Consider the following 20,383-nt stretch of genomic DNA (forward strand, 5'->3'; position numbering starts at 1 on the left):
TGATGCACATACTTTGAAATATTTTCTTAGCTTCAAAAGTTACTTTAAAAAAGGAATTCAGAAGACTGACCTGACTTGTAAATAATTATCTTAGATTTTAAATCTGCAGAAATCCATCACATTGCTATTAGGACACATTGAGATAAGACTGAATTTTTTTTCCAAGTTAATATATTGAGAAAATAGAAGCATAATTCTGCAATAAATCAGTTTTTGTATTTTTAAAAGCAAACTGGTGAAGGAAAGGACAAAAACCTTTGGTTCACTTATATATTTATGAATGGAAAAATTTATAATGCAAATTCACTCATAAAAAAACTTAGGTACTGGGCCGGGGATTGAGCTCAGTGGTTCTACTGCCTGCCTGGAAATCACAAGGTCCCAAATTAGATGCCTGGTACCAAAAAAACCCATATCAAAACCAAAAAACAAAACAAAACAAAAGAAAACTCAGGTACAAACTACAATATTACAGATAATCCTTTCTGTTTGTTTCACATGGAGACTTTAGTGACTCATCTGAGTACTCCAGTGAGTAGTACACAAATTGGAAGCATCTTGGAATTTTTAAGTATATTTCAATACATAAATTTTATGCAAGCTTTAAACAAATGGTTTTTATTTTTAAATTTAATTTTATGATTATTTTAAAACATTTTAGACTTTATTAAGCATTTTTTTTTTTTGGTGCCGGGGATCAAACTTGGGACCTTGCGCTTGTGAGGCAGGTGGTGGAACCACTGAGCTCAGTCCCCGGCCTAACAAACAGTTTTTAAAACTGAGAGAATCTAAACAAAAAATATGACCACCAGCACCAGCATTTAAGTTTTCTGATTTTAATATTAGTGTGACATAGTATTAGTAACCATGCTGCTTTGAAACATGTAATGGTACAATCTGAATCAAGATTTGTTAAATATTATACCCCATTTCCCCAGAATATTTAGGCTGGTCATAAAGTTAACAATGTGTAAGTACATAAGCATAATTGTTTACGGGCAGCCTCTTGTATAAATTGCTGTTGAGCAATACACAAACTGCCACAAAGATTTATGCTTACAGGTAGACATTCAAATATACCAATAAACAGCATGTCCTGAAAATATGGGCACATTTTAAAACATTAAAATAATTCTGTTAACCGTAATAGTCCTCAGTATGACTGAGTAATAAGAATCTACTTTAAAAGCAAAAAAAAAAAAATTAATCAGTATAGTGCATGATAGATGCAACATAGTTCCCAGGGAAGAGGCCAGTCACTCGACTGCAGACTCCTTCATACCAGCCATCGAAATTCTTCTTTATCATGTAAATGATTGCGCCCTCCATAAATGACAGCTCATCACCCTTGTCTTTTGTATAATCATATACTGCAACAATCTTTTCAATGTAATTCTTGGGGGCCCAGGCAGGATCCCCCATCTGCGTATGGATCATTATACTGAACTACTGCAGCTTCCTCATGTTCATAGTCTACTGGGGGAGGGGGCTGTGGAGGTGGGGAGTCTTCAAATATGGGAATGTCATCTGGTGGAGAAGGTGGTGGTGGAGTTGGGCTATCAGCAGTGTTTTCCTGCACCCTGGCCACAAAGCCTGTGAGAGGTCTCTTGGTTCCCTTCTTTTTTTTTTTTTTTGGTACTGGGGATGGAACTCGGGACCTTGCGCTTGCAAAGCAGGAGCCGGAACCGCTGAGCTAAATCCTCGGCCCCTGGTTCCCTTCTTATACAAGGACCCTTGGGAGGGTCCTGGGACCGATCTCTCATGCACACCAAGGGATGAGTCTACTCACAAGAAAGGAGAGGGGGGACAGAAAGAAACCTAGCTCTCTGGTGCTTCTTGTTATAAGAGCACTAATCCCATCAGGGGAACTGCACCCTTTTGATCTAATTACCTCCAAAAACTCTGTATCCAAATATCACCTAACATTGGGGATTAAGGTTTCAATATCTCAATTTGGGGGGGACACAAACATTCAGTCCATAGCAAGGACATTCACAAAATACTCCATGTCCAGAGTTTACCAGCTATCTAGTGTTGGGAAGAATTGATGAGTCTCTCAGTGTTTCCATTTCTACATAAGATGGAGATGCTGATACTGATAGTCCTCTTCATAGGGTTATTGGAAAGACTAAGTCAATGTACGGTGCTTAGAATAGTGCTTGCCACACAGAAGGTACAGTTTAGATATTTGTCCTTTAAGCATCTAATATGAAAGTGTCAAGGATCTTAGATTCTGTAACCAGTAAGTTTCTTAGGTGTGTAGCTCCTGTCTCTCCACCTTCAAGTGGTGGCCATTCTTAGAGGTCGCTGGTGAGAACTGCTCATCTTCTGCTCCTATTTCTGTGAGTAAATAGAAGGAAGAACAGCTGTGACCAAGGCTTGTGTCACATGTCACATGGCTTCAATATGCAGAAGGGTCTGGGGCTGGAGTGAGTAGCTGGTGGTGTCAATAAAAAGTTCTGTTTTGCTTGTTTTTCTTTGGCTGATCCTGGCAGCAGAAATGGTAAGAGACACAAGCAGATGAAAGAGGAGATGTCAGCAGAGAGCAATACCTGGAGAGATGCTCTGCAGAAGGGAATCCAAGTCCCCTTACCCAAAGCAGACATCAAAGAATTACAGATGTTGGAGCTGGTATACACGTGAGGTACATGGGAGAAACTGCACGGGCCTTTATTGAGCTCCCGTTGTTTGCTAGGCCATTTTGCTTTCCTGCTTTGGAAAGGTCATAACTTATGCAGCCCTAGTTCAGATTCCAAGGCTAGGTCACCTCTATAGCATCCTTGTAGGATGATCCTCTTCCCTTAAGTTGACTGTCACCAGGGATGGCATGCTCACCCCCTCACCTGGGTCAGGGGAGCTGAGACGATGCTCTCATGCCTAAATATCACCATGTGCAGAAATGACACCTGCGTTTTGATACAGAGCAGAAGGAGAAGTGCGTGTCCTTTCCACTTACCTTTTCTAAATGCCAGGCTCCTCTTGGGTGAGTATGCAGATGGCAGGGTTTGGATCTGTTTCCTTTGGCTATGATTTTTTAAAAAAAATTTTCATCAGAAGTTGTTTCTGGAGCAATCTTAATTTTGGTGGTGTTCTTGCTTATTATACCTTGGGTTCTCTTCTCACCTCTCCAGTCAGGCTCCGGCCCCTCTTCTGAGACCACACTTGATATAGTGGCCTGGAGGTGGCCAAGCCAATGGTCAGCTTTGCTGTTGTTTTGTGCTTCATCCAGCAGTGTCCACACAGGTGGTCACGCTGTCATCTGGAGACATGTTGCTCTCAGGGGTTATGTGTGCTCACTCTCTCGGTTCTCCTTCTGTACGTGGACAGCTACTTCAAAATCCCTTTCATGCTTCTCCTCTGCTGCTTTGCCCTCTTTCCCATGTCATTTCTCCCCCTGGATCTGTTCCTTTCTTCCTTCTTTTCCCTCCCTCCCTCCCTCCCTTCCTTCCTTTCTCTCTCTCTCTCTCCCTCCCTCTCTCTGTTTTGTATGTTCTTTCTTTATATTTTTATTTTGATTACTACATATTTGTGGTACATAATGATTACATTCCTGATGGAGAGTTGGTCCATGCACATAATACATCTCAATTCTTCTTACCCCCCTCCACCTATTTCTTTAAGTGCACAATGGCACATAGAGGCCAAGTGTGGGTGGTAGAAGTTTTCATTGTTCCAGGGGAGACATTGTTTCTAGTCCTTCTATTGACTAGAATCAGTAACTTCTTTTTCTTTTGAAAATAAAATACACATTGAATTTATACCAAAGCTTCCAATTCAAATTCAGGGCCAGTAAATTTTCCTCTAGTCTCTTCAATCTTATATCATTACCTTCCTTCTACACAAGAATTCTTGATCCCAGTGCTGGTGAGGATATGGAGAAAAAGAATACCTCATCTAGTTTTGGAGGGAATGTAACTTAGTACAGCCACTGTGGAGATCAATATGGAGGTTCTTCAAAGCACTGAAAATAGATCTCTGATATACTCCAGCTGTCCCACTCCTGTTAAGTATCCAGAGGAAATGAAATCAGCACACCAAAGAGGTATCTGCATGCTCATGCTTACTGCAGCACTATTCACAATAGCTAGGATGTGGAATCAACTTAGATACCCATCAGTGGATGAGTGGATAAAGAAAATATGGTTTATATGCAAAATGGAACATTATTCAGCCACAAAGAATGAAATCCTGTCATTCGTAGCAAAATGGATGGGACTGGAGGACATTATATGAAGTGAAATAAACTAGACACAGAAAGAGAAGTACCCCATGTGCTCTCTCATATACGGAGTCAAGAAGAATCAACCTGAAAGCAGAATAGTGATTCTTGGGGACTGGGAAAGGGGTGCATGCGTGTGGAGGGTGGGTGAAGGAAGGCAGGATTTAGTCAGTGCATACCATATGCATGTGCTGTATTCCTACATCACACTGAACCCCATTAACATGTACAATAAATACATGTTAATTAAAAATAAAAAAGAAAAGGAAAAAGTCCTGATCCCTCCCCCACAACCAATGTAGGTAGTCATTTGCTTTATATCACAATACACACAGCATAACTTCAGGAAAATAATGACTACGCTATCATCAATGATATGATTAATGAATGATATTATCAATATGATATGATTATCAATATGATTATGATTTAAGACTTTATATGCAGTTAATCATTTTTTGTCCTTTATATATATATATACTACTAGAGATCAATAGTCTAATTCTATGTCTTAAAGTCACTTGACTAGTTAATTCTTTTTAAAAATTTTTAAATTTTTATTTATTTATTTTTTTGACTAGTTAATTCTTAAGGATTAAAATAATTTAAAATTAAAATTTAATTTTTTAGAAATTAATATTTTTAATGTAAATGCCATTTAAAGTCAGTTTTACACTGTGTATTTGGTGAAATCTAGTTTCTATTACTCTCCTCCTCAACTGTTTCCTTTGTCCCCCAGCAGGCAGCTTTTGTGTGTTGTTTCTGATTTCTTTTTCCATTAAAACCATGTGCTCCTATCCCCCTCCTTCTTAGGTAAATGTCAGTATGGTGTACACAGTTTGCTCTGCCTTGCATTTTTATTTAATAATGTTCCTGGTGATCCTGGCCCAGCAGCAGGTAGAGACTTCGCACTTTCTGTGACAGCTGGGGAAAGGATGGCATCCTGTCACTGTAGAATATTCTTTTAGCCAGGTGCCTCTATGGGCGCGCCAGGCTTTGCTGTCATCTGGTTGCTGCAGACACTCCACACACTTCTTTTTGTCTTTTTGCCAGTGTAGTTTCAGAACAGATTTTTTAGGACTGGGATGAAAGAGTCAGTGGCTAAGTGTGAGCGTAGTCTTCCTGCATACTGCCACACTCCCTTTCGTAAGAGTTATGCCATTTTGCACTCCCACTAGTAGTGAACGAGAGAGGCTTTTCCTATCACAATAGGCCGTAAGGCTTTGGAGGGAGTTTGTTCCTGTAGGATAGGAACAGCAGCCCTGTACTGGGTCCTTGCTCTGCCAGAGGACTATCACAAGATCAGCAAGATCATGTTATTCCCTTGCCTAAAACCCTGCTGGCTTCCAGCGACACAACACAGCCTCTCCAGCTGGCAGTAGAAGAGCCCTACCTGACCTGGAATCCTCCACCTCTTTGACCTCGTCTTGTCTCTCTCCCCTGGCCCACTCCCTCATGCTTAAGTTTGTCTCCTCATTTTTCCCCAGCTCTGAGGTCTTTATATTCATACATCAGCTCCTCTCCTTTTACCAATCAACTTATCATCTATGGTGGCCTTCCAGTCCTTCCTCATCCTCTCATGATATTCTCATACTGAAATTTTTGTATTTATTGATTGGTTTGTAAGCTCCTTGAGAATAGAGTTCTTCCTGCCTTTTTTTTTTTTGGTGGTATCAGGAATTGAACTCTGGACTTTTGCGTTGAGCTACAATCCTAGTTCCCCACCCCTTCTTTTAAAATGCATTTTGAGTCACTGTCTCATGAAGTCACTAAGTTGCTCAACCTGAAAACTTGTGATCCTCCTGCCTCAGCTTCCCAGAATGGCAGGATTATAAGTGTGTGCCACCATTCCTGACTTCTTTTGTGTCTTTTTTTTTGTGGTACTGGGGATCGAACTCAGGACTTCAAGCTTGTAAGGCAGGTGTGGTGCCACTGAGCTAAATCCCTGGCTCTTTTGTGCCTTTTTATCTAGAATTCGTAGTGCCTGATACACATAGTTGCTCAACACATACTGATTTAATCAATGAAAGGACAAATAGATGATTTTGCATATAAAATCATCCTCCTTCTCATTCTCAGTCCCTTTCATAGGCGATGTATTAGTCAGCTTTCTGTTGCTGTGACAAAATATCATGGCAATCAATTTACAAAGAGGCAAATTTCATCCTGGGAGGTTGAGACAGGAGTAATGCAAGTTCAAGATCAGCTTGGGCAACTCAGAGACTTACGGGGACCCTGTCCCAAAATAAATAAAAAGAGGCTAGGTATGTAGCTCAGTGCAAAGACCCCAGGCTCAATCCCCAGCACTGCCACAAAGAAAAAAAAAAAAGGGAAATTTTTCTTTCGGCTCACAGTTTGAAAGGTTTCAGTCCGTGGTCACTCGGGCACAGGATGTCATGGAAAAAGCATCGTGGTAGAGGAGGACTGTTCACTTCACTGCAACAGGTAGTAAACAGAAAGCAAGACAGGAAGGGGTTGGGATTTTAATATCCCCTGAAGGACATGCCCCAGTGACCCAACTTCCCCTCAGGCCCCACCTTCTAAGGCTCATCACTTCCCAGTAGTGTCACAGGCTGGCAACCAAGAACACATGGGCCTTTGGGGAACAATCCAGATCTAACTCTAGCAGGATGCAGCCCCTGGAAGGTAGGGCCATTTTCTTTTATCTGATTTTTGTGGCATATGAAAAAGCATATTTAATACATACAACTTGATGAATATCCATCCATGAAAACATTACCATCGTTACGCCAGGAAGATGTCCATTGCCTCCCAAAGTGTCCTCCTGTCTTATTTATTTTCATATTATTATTATTTTGTGGTAACACAACCTAGGATCCACCCTCTTAGTGGATTTTTTTTTTTTTTTTGATACCAGGGATCGAACTCGGGTCCTTGCGCTTTCGGGGCAGGCGGCAGAAACACTGAGCTAAATCCCCGCCCCCTCTTAGTGGATTTTAAAAGGCACAACACAGTATTGTTAGCTAAAGGCGAGGAGCTGCTCTCTGGACTGACTCTTCTTGTGAAACTGAAACTTGGAATCACAGGACTTATGTTTATTTTTCATTGAACCTTCAGGATCTCTTCTCCCTGCACTTAACAGGAGTCATGGGGCCAAACTCAGGCTTTCTGAAACTGGAGGCTTGTACAACATGGGGGTCTCCTCTAAAGAATGGAAGATGGAATTACAAAGATCAAATTAGGTAGAAGGCCTCAAAAGGGACCCATGGAAGTGAGAACCTTTGATGCTTAAGCCTTGTTATCTTCAGGGAAAATCCTCCTCTAGGGCTCATTAAATGCCTGTTGAATGGATGAATGAGCTAAAGGTAGATTTTAAACATCTGATTCTGCCGGTTTCCTTTCTGGTGAATAGGAACAGAAGGAAGATTCACTTCAGAAGTAGGGTAAGATGATCTGCTCCATTGTGTTCTTGCACGTAATTAGGAATTTTTATCTTGCTATTTAAGGCAGGTTCAACCTTACATTTGTATTTAATGGAAAAAAATTATCAGGTATTGTGGCACTTCATCAAGGTCACTCTGTTAGACAGCAGCTGAGTTGGGTATTCTCCTATTTTCCAGGTCTCTGCCAGCAGCACACCCTTGTAGAGAACCACCCTTTACCTCCTCATCCCTGCAGCTCATGTGGGAACAGCCAGGTTTGAGGTGAAACCATTCATACCAGGCTTGTTTACCCCAAATTTGAGAATTTAACGCCACTCATCTCCATATACTGTGTGCTATGTGGTAGTCACCACCGTAAGTGTCTTATAAATAAATATCACCTCATTGGCTCCCCATCATGGTCTTTTCAGGAGAGTCTGATCATCATCTCTATTTTAGGGATGGAAAATGGAGGTACAGAGGGGTCAAGGTGGTTGTCCAAGGTCCCAGGAGGTAAGCAACAGATCAAGGATTTGAACTTAGGCAGAATGGCACTTACTGTTTGGATGTGTCTAGTCAATCTACCTGTTGGAAATCCAATCTTAAAATTCAAAACAATAATGGCATTTGGAGGTGGGGACTAAGAGGGGCTATGGTGTCAGGAATAGATGAATCCATTCATGGATTAATGGATTATCTGGGGAGTGGGTCTGTTATATAAGCCAATTTGGCCGTGTCTCTTGCATATGCCCCTCTTGTGAGCTATCTCAGAACTCTGCAGAGCTCCACCCATAAAAAGGCTGTCCCTTGATGCCACCCTTGATCCTTGGGTATCCTAACCTGCAGAATCATGAACCAAATAAACCTTTATTCTTTATAAATCACTCAACTTGTGGTATTCAGTTATAGCTACAGAAAATGGACTAATGTTGCAACTTACTCCAGGTAAGAGAGAAGAGTGCCAAATCTGTTCTGTTTCATGAATGTCTCTACAAAGTGTGATAAAAAATACAGTGAATGCTGCTGCTGAGTGCCAGCCAATGGAAAGTCAGGGTCGTAAAAACATCACTGTGTGTCCTCATCCACTGTATTCACTGGATCTGGTACTATGTGAGTCTTCTGGCTTCAGGATGTCCATGAAAGGTAAATGCTTTGATATGATTCAGGACATCAATGCAGCCATGACAACACAACTAGACGCCCATAAAAAACTTCCAGAATTGTTTCAGAGAGTGGCAAGAACAACGGAACAAGTGTGTTTAAAGTGAGGGGGAATATTTCTAGGGGGATTGATGGCGATGTGTCTTTTACTGTCATAAATTCACTGTATTTTCCAATCACACTTTGTATGTGCACAGGTGTGTGTGTGTGTGTGTGTGTGTGTAAGGAATCACCTCACACTATCATGGGGGCTGCATCATGCTGGAGGTTGAGGAAAGGCTGACGCTCAGTCTTGAGCCTGAAGTCCATGGCTAGGCAGCCAGGTAGGAAGAGTTGTGTCTCTGTCTTGAGGTAGAATTTCTCTTTCTTGGGGAAGCCTCAAGTTTTGCTAGTAAGGCCTTCAAATGATCAGACAAGTTCTGCCCACTGATGGAGGGTGATCTCCTTGGCTGAAAGTCAACTGATTAGGGATGTTAGTCACATCCTCTAAACATTTCCCCAGCAACATCTACACTGATGTGTGACCAACCAGCTGGGCACCACAGCCTGGACATATTGACCAATACAATTAGCTATCACTCTGGCTGATCTGGTCTCTGTGGGGCCTCAGTCTCCCCTTCGGTGAAGTGGACAGAACTTTTCCTGCTGTTTGAGTTTCTCCTCTATAAAATGGAAATATGGAGTAGGAGCGTGTTGAGGGGTGAGTGGGAAGATGATTTCCAGACACGGCACCCTTGCTGCCTGAAAATTGAGGTCTTTTGTTCCCGGAACTCCTGAGTCATCACAGGAGGAGAATGTGACACTGGGACTTGAAGGTGGTGGCTGGCAGGCACTAGAGCTAGTTATATGACTTTTAGCTGTTTTCAGAGGCCAGTTTCAGCCCCAGAAGGTATAATGTACAGCCCACCTGAGGGGCTTCTCTGGGCATACTTGGATTGGGGTCCTTGATAACCCTGTAGAGATGACCCCTTTCTTTCTTTGGATGTCCAGGATGGAGGGAGGGGACGAGGAAGAAGGAAAGGAAGAGGTGAGATGGATGATCCCTTGTTTTTTGAGTAAGGGTACACACAGACACGCACACATTAGCAAAATGAAGAAAGGCCACAAATCAGGGCCACGTATCAGAGGGACGTGAAGAAAAGTCTTTAAAGCCCCGGATGTGTTGTAATGAGGTCAGGCAGAGCAGGAACTTTCTTCTTGGTTCTGATATTTTGAGCAAGTCAAGGAATTGCTCTGACCTTCAGTCTCTTTGTCTGTGAAGGGGATTCAAGGTAATAATAGAACCTGGTTCGCAGGGATGAGGGAAGGATGAGACATGTATGGTCCTTTTCTTTTCTGCTGTCTTCCTGTGGCCCTGTGGGCAGTGGGTTGAGGAGTGGCCCCAGGCTGGGTCTGGTCATGACCACTGCGTATTGGCCTTCATGTCCCCCTGCTACTGCTACTGGCCGTTCTGTGGTCAAGTTCAGTTCTCAGTCATCTTGGGTCTTGGTGTTTATGTTTATTTTTAGCGGGGGAATATTATGGCAAAGGGAGAGAAGAGCTATTAATGAATATATTATTAAATAATGGGAGATAATAAGCAGCTGCTCTAATTGCATTATGAGCCTGTCACTTGAAGTTCATACTGTGACTCAAGCTCAACATTTAAGTACTTTTAAGTGGTTGCCCAGGTTTTCAAGAACAAGGGGGGAAGGAAGGAAAAATTACCTAAAAGTGGTAAAATTAACATCCCTTCATTCTTGGCCTTCTAAAGAGCTTTCTGATTATATATTCTCATGGTTCCACGGGAAGGAGATGGTTTTCACTGTAGTGATGAAACGCTCCCACAAAGTAATTCTTAGTATTAGAAAAGGCCAGATGGTGAGCAGGACTATTTCTTGAATGTTTGGAGAGCCACAACATGTGTTTGCCTTTATCCTACCTGATGCTCTTAGTGACCTGGGAGACAGGGATTATTCTGTCCATTTGGCAGGTAGGGTACATGGAGGCTCAGTGGGGTGACTTGTTCTAGGGACAGAACCAGTACCAAGGAGTTGCTCTACGTCTAACCCTAACCCCAATCCTAACTGTAACCTGCGTGATGAGGACCAAAGTAGGTGAGAGGGGGCAGTGGGTGTACTTTAGATGTGTGCTTTGGGAAGGGCCACGTTAGCATCTCTCAGAGGCCCTTTCATAGTATCCTCAAAGCATCTTGTGACCAGTTTAGATCCAGACTGGTCCTTACATCAGGGTTCTGAGCCCCGACCCCACCTCGTCTGTCCTTGTTTCTGAGTCTGCTTCCTTTGGTCTAGAATTCCATGTCCCCAAAGAGTGTCAGCCTCCCATTAGTGGGGCAGGAGCTGCTTCTAGTTGGTAGTTATGCATGTATGCTTGTAGTCACCTGTTATTTATGACTAATAGGACTGGCTTTCCAATTAGGATAGTGATTTAATTTTGTAATAAATATATTTAAACCCTTTAGGAGTATGTAGATCTAAAAGCACATTTCAACACACACCAGAAGTGGTGGCAGATGTAATAACAATAATCTCAAAAGACTATTGAGTGCTTGCTGTGGGGTACGTGTGATTCTCAGCACTTTCCATTCATTTGGTCTCCACAATCACTGAAATTGTTCTATTATCAGCCCCAATTTACAGGTGAGTTCATGGAGGCATAGAGGCCTCGATATCCTGCCCAGGCTGTGGAAGAGCTGGGATTTGAATCCAGACCCCTGGCTCCAGAGCGCCTGTTCTAGGTGCTCAGGCTCCTAGGGTGGGGATGAGTGGTGTTTGGGTGGCCCGTGGCTGGGCTGTGCAGAGTGACTAGCTTGTCTTGATCTGTCTGAGGCTTTCTCAGCTAAGAGTCCTACAGAGAGCAGCCCGGGACAGTGGGTGCCTCTGGCTGTGTCTTCAATCTTCACCAGGTTCGTCTGAGACTGTGTCACTGCATATGCTGGGGACACGAGCCAAGCATATGCAACCAACCCAACATTCCAGATCTGTAGGGACTGTGAGGAGTAAATATACACATCTCCTAACAACACCATAACACCCAGAAACACTTGCTTAAAAATAACAGAGTAAGTGCCTGATCGTGTCTATGTAACCAACAGTGACACTTGCCTTGCCCACATAAATAACAGAGGGAAAAGGTCCCACAGCTCTCTCTGTAGCAGAACAACAAGTGTCATGTCAAAAACCCTAAATCCTGGTGTGCTGGCACATGTCAGAGGAAGGGAAGAGACCCTGTCGGTGCTTCTGAAATAGCAGTAAGGCCGATAACCACAATGACGACGGCGACAGCGATGATGGTGATGGTGATGACAGTGGTGATGACTGCTGCCCTGTTTGCACACTTTGTTCCAACACAGGGCTCAGCACTTTATGTGCATTATCTTAATTCATCCTTAGGCAGTCTTCATCGGGGTATTGTTATTATTATCATGTCCATTTGACAGACGAGGAGACTGAGGCACAGAAAGGGTCTAGAAATCACCAAGTTCATATAGCCGGGAAGCTAGGGAGCAGAGCTTCCTAATTCAGGCAGCCTTTCTTTCTGAACCCCAGGAGAAGACACAGCCTGCTAGCGATCCGGGGGAGTGCAGTAGGAATAGGTCAGGACGGCCATGGCACCTAGTCCCATGGCTCTCCACCTCTGCGCCAGCTCCTGATAGGCTCAAATTCACTGTGTGTGACCAATGGAATTACTGAATATCAAGGGCTCAATTTTCTAATTTGCATCCCTGGTTTTCCTGGCTTCTTTCCCTCAGGCTTTGCCCCAGGCCGCACCTGTGTCAGTTACACAGAAGAATGTGAGACATTTCCATGTGTGTCTCACAGGGCAGGGAGTGCAGGGCAGGGGTCTTTCTATTAAGTCACTAGGATGTCACACGTAGATGCAGCCCTGTGCCTGCTGCAGCTGTACCTTCCCTCTGTAGCTCTCCCACTGGAAAAGCCTAATCAAAATGCAGGGAGTGAAAGCGATATTTTGTAGGAATAACCTTGAGTCTACTCATACATATATTTGCAATGTTTGGCACTGTATTATCAGCAACAGATTACTTGGTAATACACCTCACAATTGCTTGCAACACACCATACCTGGGGCTGAGAAGTGCTGGCAGAACATGGGCAGTGGAAGAGGGTGTGTGTGTGTGTGTGTGTGTGTGTGTTGACTCAGAGCGAGGGTCCAGCATATCACTGCTCTCTTCCCTTGAAGCCTTGTGGTGCCTTCTTGGGTACAAGCTATTTCAATCTGCCCCATTCCATACTTTAGAGATTCTACAGCATTCAAGGTCAAGTCCTCTAGGGCCTAAATTTAGGGACCTGTGGGGCTTTCCCTTTGGTGCCAGTTGGGTCCTTTCTTGGCAGGACTCCTACCCCAAGAAGGTCTTTGCCAGCTGCCAAGAACCTCAGGACCCAGGCCAGGCCGGGGCAGGGATAGACAGGACTATGAAACCCTTGTGCCATGCTGGTCTCAAGGGTGAGTGCATCAAATGGGCTACCCGCTGCATCCTCCAGAGAATGGAGGCGCTACTGCCCCCTCACACAAGTGGAAGTCTGAGCCATGGTGGCCTGCTGAGTTGAATGGTGCCCCTCCCCTCAAATTATATTCATGCCCTCATCCCTATAGCAGGGCATGTGACCTCATTTGGAAACAAGGTCTTTGCAGATGCAATCAGGTGAAGATGGGGTGATACTGGATTAGGGTGGACCCTCATCTTAAGACTGGTGTCATATAAGAGCAAGGACAGGGATTTGGATAAGTAAGTCCCTGATTTAGGAATAAGTTCTGTTCTGGGAGAATATTTGTAAGTTGGATTCGTTGTAAGTCTGACAAAGTGAGTCTTATACACCTTTGACACAAATATACAATGTAAAGCCTTAAAAAAGCCAAGTACGCACACACACACAAATACTGTAAGCAAATCATTTTTACTCTGACAGTTACCTTAAGATGGTAGTATAGTACAGCACAACAACTGACGTACAGGGAGCTGCATGGAGTGCACTGACAAAGAGAGATTGACTAATGGGGAGGGAGGGATGGAAGAGTCATTTATGAAGAGAAAAAAGCTACTACTCAAATGCTCTTTTTTTTGTACCAGGGATTGAACTCGGGACCTTGTGCTTGTGAGGCAGGCGGCAGAACCACTGAGCTAAATCTCTGGCCCGAAAGCTACTACTTAGACATCACTGGAGCAGTTTTTCAAGAGGGTAAACAGAACTGTATCCATCAAAAACCTGTGCCATCCACATCAGGCGTGAGGGAAATTCCACCTTGCCCTCCATCTCCTATTGCAGATGATCCTTCAACTCCCCTTCCCGTTCCCCTCCCTCCCTCCCTCAAGGAGTGACTGTCGCATTGCACAGTAAGCACACAGCAGCACTACTGTGACAGAGTCCGGCACGTGAGCTATTTCCATGATTTGTTAGCATCTACAAGCATTGGTATTTCGAAGTCTGTTGGTATCTGAAAGTTCCACAACTCGAAGGTTTGTAAGCTGGGGACTTACTGTATAAAGGTACAGCCACACAGAAAGAAGACAGCTATGTGAGGATGGAGCAGACATCAGAGCTAAGGAGCAACGTGGATTCCTGGAGTCACAAGAAGCCAGGAGAGCGGCCCAGAGTAGCTACAGAGCCCCCAAGGAGCCAACCCTGTCCACACCTTGAACTTGGACTTCTGGCCCCTTGAATTGTGAGAGCAAAAGTTTCTATTTGTCTCAAGCCACCTGGATTATGGTCCTTTGTTGTGGATGGCAGGGCTAGGAGACAAATTCACCTGCCCAAGGTCACAGGGCTTGTAGACCTGACCCAGGTAGGCTGATCTCAGTGTCAGACTCTTCCCATGGCCCACAGTGGGAGAACCTGTACATGCAGCCTCTCAAAGCGGAGGCTTAGCAGGACTTGGGAGAGTTTTGGGAGCCTTCCAGATCCTTCATTTTCCATTCCTGCTTGCAGTGGGCTGAGCTAACCCAATTGTCCTGCGAGTGTGGGCAGACAGGTGCCGATCTCACCTGTTAACACTGTGTTTTGAGGTCCTTAGTTAATTCAGTCCCGGAACACACAGAGATTTATCAAATCTGTGCCTGACCCAAGGCTGGGAAGAAGTTGTTAGTGCCTCAGCGGGGAACGGGAGTGCCCATGGCCTCTGGGGTAGGGGTGGGCATGTCAGGACAGCCAGATGGTAACAAGAAGGATACAGAGTCATCCTCTCAGCTCCTGCATCAAGAGCTCACTGTGTGTGAGAGCCAGAAATAAGGGACACAGAAGTAGGGTCTTGGACAATGTCAGGCACTCCTGTGAGGAGTTGGGGGAACAGGGGTGAAAAGTGTTTTATTAAATTCCACTTACTATGGGCTGGGCACTGTTCTAAATGTAGTGACTCATTGAACTCTCCACTCAGGCACTGGGATAGGTAGTATTGTTGCTTATGCTTTTCAGATGGGGAAACCGAGGCACAGAAAAGGTGAATTCATGCAGACTACGTGATCTCAATTTCTGCTTGTCACCCACACTCTGCTGCAGAGAAGGAAGGGAAAAGCCATTCTGCTCTTGGGGCCTGGGAGTCACTTCTCAGCCCAGGTTCCCGAGAGTGAAAAGGACCTTGTAGAGGACTAGAGGGGAGGCTGGAGGGAACAGGTGTGGAAGTGAGAGTGAGCACTGTGTAACTGTTGTGGGCTGAATTGTCCCCTGAAATTCACATGTGGAGTCCTAATCCCAGTTCCTCAGATTGCTTTTACTTGGAGATAGAGTCCTTGCAGACAAAATTACTTAAGATGAGGTCATACCAAAGCCAGGTATGTCCCTTCCCCAATTGTCTTGTGTCCTTATGAAAAGGGAAGTTTGGACAGAGAGCCACAAGAATATCATGTGTAGATGAAGGCCAAGATGAGGGCTCTGCGTCAACATGCCAAGGAACATCAAAGATTGCCCAAGACCCACCTGGATCCAGGAGAGAGGCCTGGGACTGACAGCTCCCCAGGGAGAAGCCCTGCGACATCCCCATCTTGGACTTCTGGCTTCAGAACTTTGGGAGAATGCATGCCTGTTGTTGAGGCCACACAGTTTGTTATGACAACTCTAGGAAAGTACACAGTGACCTAAGGCAGTTTGGAAGAGTAGGGTGTAGACTGGGGCGGGGCATCTCAAGGACGAACAGAGAGAGAGTTAAGGGTCTTGCATAAGATTAAAAACATCAACTACCCAATCATAGGATGGAGAGTTATGGGGTAAGAACATTTGCAGTAGGAAATCTAGGACCTTGGGTTCAAATTCCAGCTCTGCTCTATGACCTTCAGCTGGTTACTTAACCTCTCTGAGGTCCAGAGCTCCATTCTTCCAAAAAGCACCATGCTATCAAGCCAGGATTTTATTCATGAGGCTCATTTTATAGCATAAAATGCTGTAACTGATCCTGAACATGGAAGCAGGCGGAATTCCTTTATATATTTTTGCTGATGTGTGGTAGGAATGTAAAGCGGGGCACTTACTATAAAAACTGCAAGGTGATTGTTGCCTTTAAGGCATCATTTCATTTTTTTCTTCCATGAATAGGATGGACAGAGGCATCAAAAATCAGGAATCCAACGACATGGGTGACAGAGCCATCTTCCCTCCCTGGTGACTCATTCCAGCCTGGCCAGCAAAGTCATTGCAGACTGCATTCAAGGAGTCCTTCCAGCTTTGTTCAGAATGAGGGTCACCTGCCTGGAAAAATATCAACATCACCCTGACATTTCTGAATGCCACAAAAGTTTTGAATGGCAAGAGCTGGGGGTGGAACTGTTTCCATGGTGATGGAGAAGCCAGTGCCAGCACTGAAGGCATGAGGAGTGGGCAGCGTGCACATTTAGTGTTTGAACTTGATGCTCCCATCTGCAATGAGAATGGATCTGAGAGAGAGAGAGAGAGGGGGATTGATTTCTCCTTCCAGGGGTGCAAATTGGGGGATCTTTTGTCCTCAGGACCTCATGTGATAAACACTAGTGTCTCTGTACATGCATGTGTGTTTGTGTGTGTATGTGTCCTTCAGTGTCTGTGTGTCTCTGGGTGTGTGCATGTCTGTGTAGGCATGTGTATACATGTGTGTGCCTTTGTGTAGATATATTAATGTGCATATGTGTGCATGTCTGTGTGTGCATGCATGCATGTATTTTTGGTCTGTAAGTGTGCCTCTATGTATGAATGCACTTATGTGTGGCTGAATGATGTATGCATGTGAGTTTCTTGTGTTTACATATGTGTATCCACAGGTGTATGCATATTTATGTTATGTGTACACAGCTTTGTATGCACCTATCTGCTTCTGTGTGTAAGTGTATATGGTGCAATTGTGTTTGTGTGTGCATGTCTGTATGTATGTGCACTGAGAATGTCTGTATATATGTTTATATTTGTGTACATGTATAAAAACTGTATATGTACCTGTGTCTCCATGTACTTTTGTGTGTGCATATGTGCTGTGTGTTGTGTGTGTAGATGTGTGTGTCAGCTTTAACTCTGGTAGGAGATGAAGTGAGATGTGACTCCCAAAGGGAAAATGTAAGCCAGGTGTGTTAGCATACTCTTGTAATCCCAGCATTTGGGAATGAGTTTGAGACTAGCCCGGGTTACATAGCGAGACTCTGTCAAAAAACAAATAAAACAACAAAACAAAAAAACCCAAAACAACGACAACAACACCCAAAATTTGAGTCTGGCTTGGGTCAATAAACTAGAAAACAGGTGGTAGCGAAGTGCTCTGTCTCCTGCCCTGCATTCGAGTCCAGTGCTGACCTTGAAGTGTGATGTCAGGAAGCTGGGGCCCATCCAAGAGAAAAGGAAGGGGGAAGCCTGCAGACCACGGTATCAGAGGCTACTTGCTGGAGTTCACTCTTCTCAAGCTGGCTTTTTCTCTGCCTTCCCCAAATCCCCTCCCAGCCTTGTGGTAACATCTTGTGCACTGGGAGCATCCTCCCCTTTCCTCTTCTAAGCAGCAGCACATTACCCGTGCCTGTTCATGAGGGCTCCCAGCTCCTTCGGCCAGTGTTGGTCAGAGAGAGCATGTTACCCATCATCAAGGAAGAGCCACCTGATATAAAATGGTGTAATTAGCTGCAGAGATGCTGTGTAAGCCTTGAGCTGTCAAGGCCACATTTTCTATGTGGGAAGAGCTTGCCTGTGAACACTAGGATTGAAGAAGAGAATGAAGAAAGGAGAGATGGTGTCCTGATGATTCATCCCGTGTGTCCCCCTCGATCCAGCCTTGCCTGAATCCAGTGCACTCTTATACCACATCAGATAGAACAAACTCAAGTGCTCATCCAAGCAAAAAGAAGGCTCAGTCAATGTGTGTGTGTGTGTGTGCATGCACAAGCACATGTGTGTGATGTATGGGGGGAGGCATTCAGGTCGCAAATGCATATTACACAGATGTCAGCAGAAATGTCTTCAGATTGAGACTAGAGGTCTCTGGGGAGGAACCAGGACGCAGGGTGCGAGGCTTTGTGAAGTAAATTTTGACTCCTAAGGAAGAGAGTTCTGATGAAGTGCCCCAAAGCAGAAGGGTTACATCAAGATGGGAGTCCCTGTAGCTGGAAGACATCGAGTCGGGGAGAGAGAGCCAGAGATAGGGTATTAGAACTCTTCTGGAAAGTGAAATAAGTTCCATTAAAATGGGCAAGGGAGGAAGTGTATGGTTTACATAGTCAGGAAGAATTCACAGATAGCTCACAGAATTGGAGGTGGAGCTCCAGGATCCTCTACTTTGGGGATGGAACCAGGGCCATCTGGTTTTCCCTGTCTGGCTCTATCTTCCACTCCATCCTCCTGGGGGCCAAGATGGCTGGCATTCCTCTGGACCTTACACCCTTCCTCCTCCAACCCCGGCTACAAGAGAGCATCTCAGGGGAGGACTATGATTGGCTCTGCTTGAGTCATAGGCCCACCTCTGAAACAATCAGTCAGTGTGCCTGGCCATGTCTGGCTTGAGTCCTATGTCCATTTCAGTGGTTGGGAGTAGAAATTATTAGAAGTTACTAGAAGAAGTTGAATAGGGGAAAACGTGCTGGGCTTCTGAAACCATTAGTTCCCACGATGCACTGTGGATCCAGCATGAAATGGAAAGATGAACCAAGCACTTCTGAGGTACATAGTACATTTCTTGGGCACATAGTAGGTATGTTTAAAACACATATTGAAGGAATGTGTAAAGATTCATTATGATTCTACTCTGCCTCATTAAAACCTTGTGGTTGACTTTGAGACTCAGAGTCTGTCTCTGATCAGCAGAGGAGTCAGTTGGCCTGGGTGTTGCAGTCATGCCATGGATGTGGCCACAGGTTTTGTCCCACTTCTCAAGTAAAGCACCCCTCAGAGAAAGCCTTCCATGCTGGAACACCACGGTGGGAATTTAGAATCAACTAGGTGGTTATTAAATCATTTTTGCTTATTCTAGTTATTCCTTGAGCCTTCCCCAAGTAAGCTCACAAATCCAAGTTATGTCAGAAGAAAATTATAATGAGGGATATCTGGGGAACAAAAGCATTGACTGAGTTCCTCGGAAGTCTTGAGTGAGTTTATTAGAGTTGCAACAGCCATTCAGGGAGTGGAGATGACTATGAAAATATTTCATCAAGACTGGTGAAGCAGGTGGCCTTTTGCAGGTTTCATATTTTGAAGAAAACACTGCTGACCATGGAACTCAGGCTCTCCGCTTCTGGTCCAGCTTGACACATCACACCTTGGTAGTCCTTCGGCAGCACTCTGATGTCCCCTCTAAGACTCAGTGAAGTTTAACTGCCACTGTAAAATTAGTGTGAGGTGGAGCTGGTAAAAGGCGATTAGGTCATGAGGATGCCCTCCTTTTAAAGGGGTCAGGGCTGTCAACTAAGGAGTGCGCAGTTATTGTGGGAGTAGGTCCTGAGAAAAAAGATGAGTTCAGTCCCATTTTTCTCTCTGTCTTGCACACTCACTTCTGCCTTCCACCATGGAATGGTGCCACTTGAAGGCCTTAGATGCCAGATGCCAGTGTCATGCTCTTCAGTTTTTAACTGTGAGCCAAATAAACATGTATTGTTTATAAATTATCCAGTCTGTGGCATTGTAGCATAGCAACAGAAAACAACACAGAAACTTGCAATGGATTTCTGCTGCTCATAGCAGAGATGCAACTCTAGGTTAAGTATGCTGCCGTTCTCCACTTCCACACTCAAGGCAGACCTAACTAATCAATCAAAGCAAGTCTCAGCTTCTCGCCACGGTTAGCCATTGACTGGGGAACAAGAGGAAACCAGTGTAGGGCCGGGGATTTAGCTCAGTGGTTCCGCCACCTGCCTCACAAGCACAAGGTCCCGAGTTTGATCCCCAGTACCGAAAAAAAAAAAAAAAAAAAAAAGGAAACCAGTGTGTCTCCCTGATTCTGCAGTGTCAAAGGTCAACCACTCAGCCCAGCATCTGATGCTCTCCAGGGCTGTCAAGTTTCCTTCCAAGACACTCTCCCTCTGGCAGTTTCCCGAGCTCTCACATGCTCATCCCTCCCTGGGATTTTGAATGATTTTCTTCCCAAGCTAACAGGGGAGTTGTTGAGTATATAGTTTTTAGAATTAGACCCCACATAGATCCATTCTTGCTACTTCCAAGTTGAGTAACTGAGT

The sequence above is a fragment of the Heterocephalus glaber genome, unplaced genomic scaffold (genome assembly GCF_053883595.1).
Source record: "Heterocephalus glaber isolate CG9 unplaced genomic scaffold, H.glaber_assembly_v1.0 deba00001781, whole genome shotgun sequence".
Lineage (NCBI taxonomy): Eukaryota > Metazoa > Chordata > Mammalia > Rodentia > Bathyergidae > Heterocephalus > Heterocephalus glaber.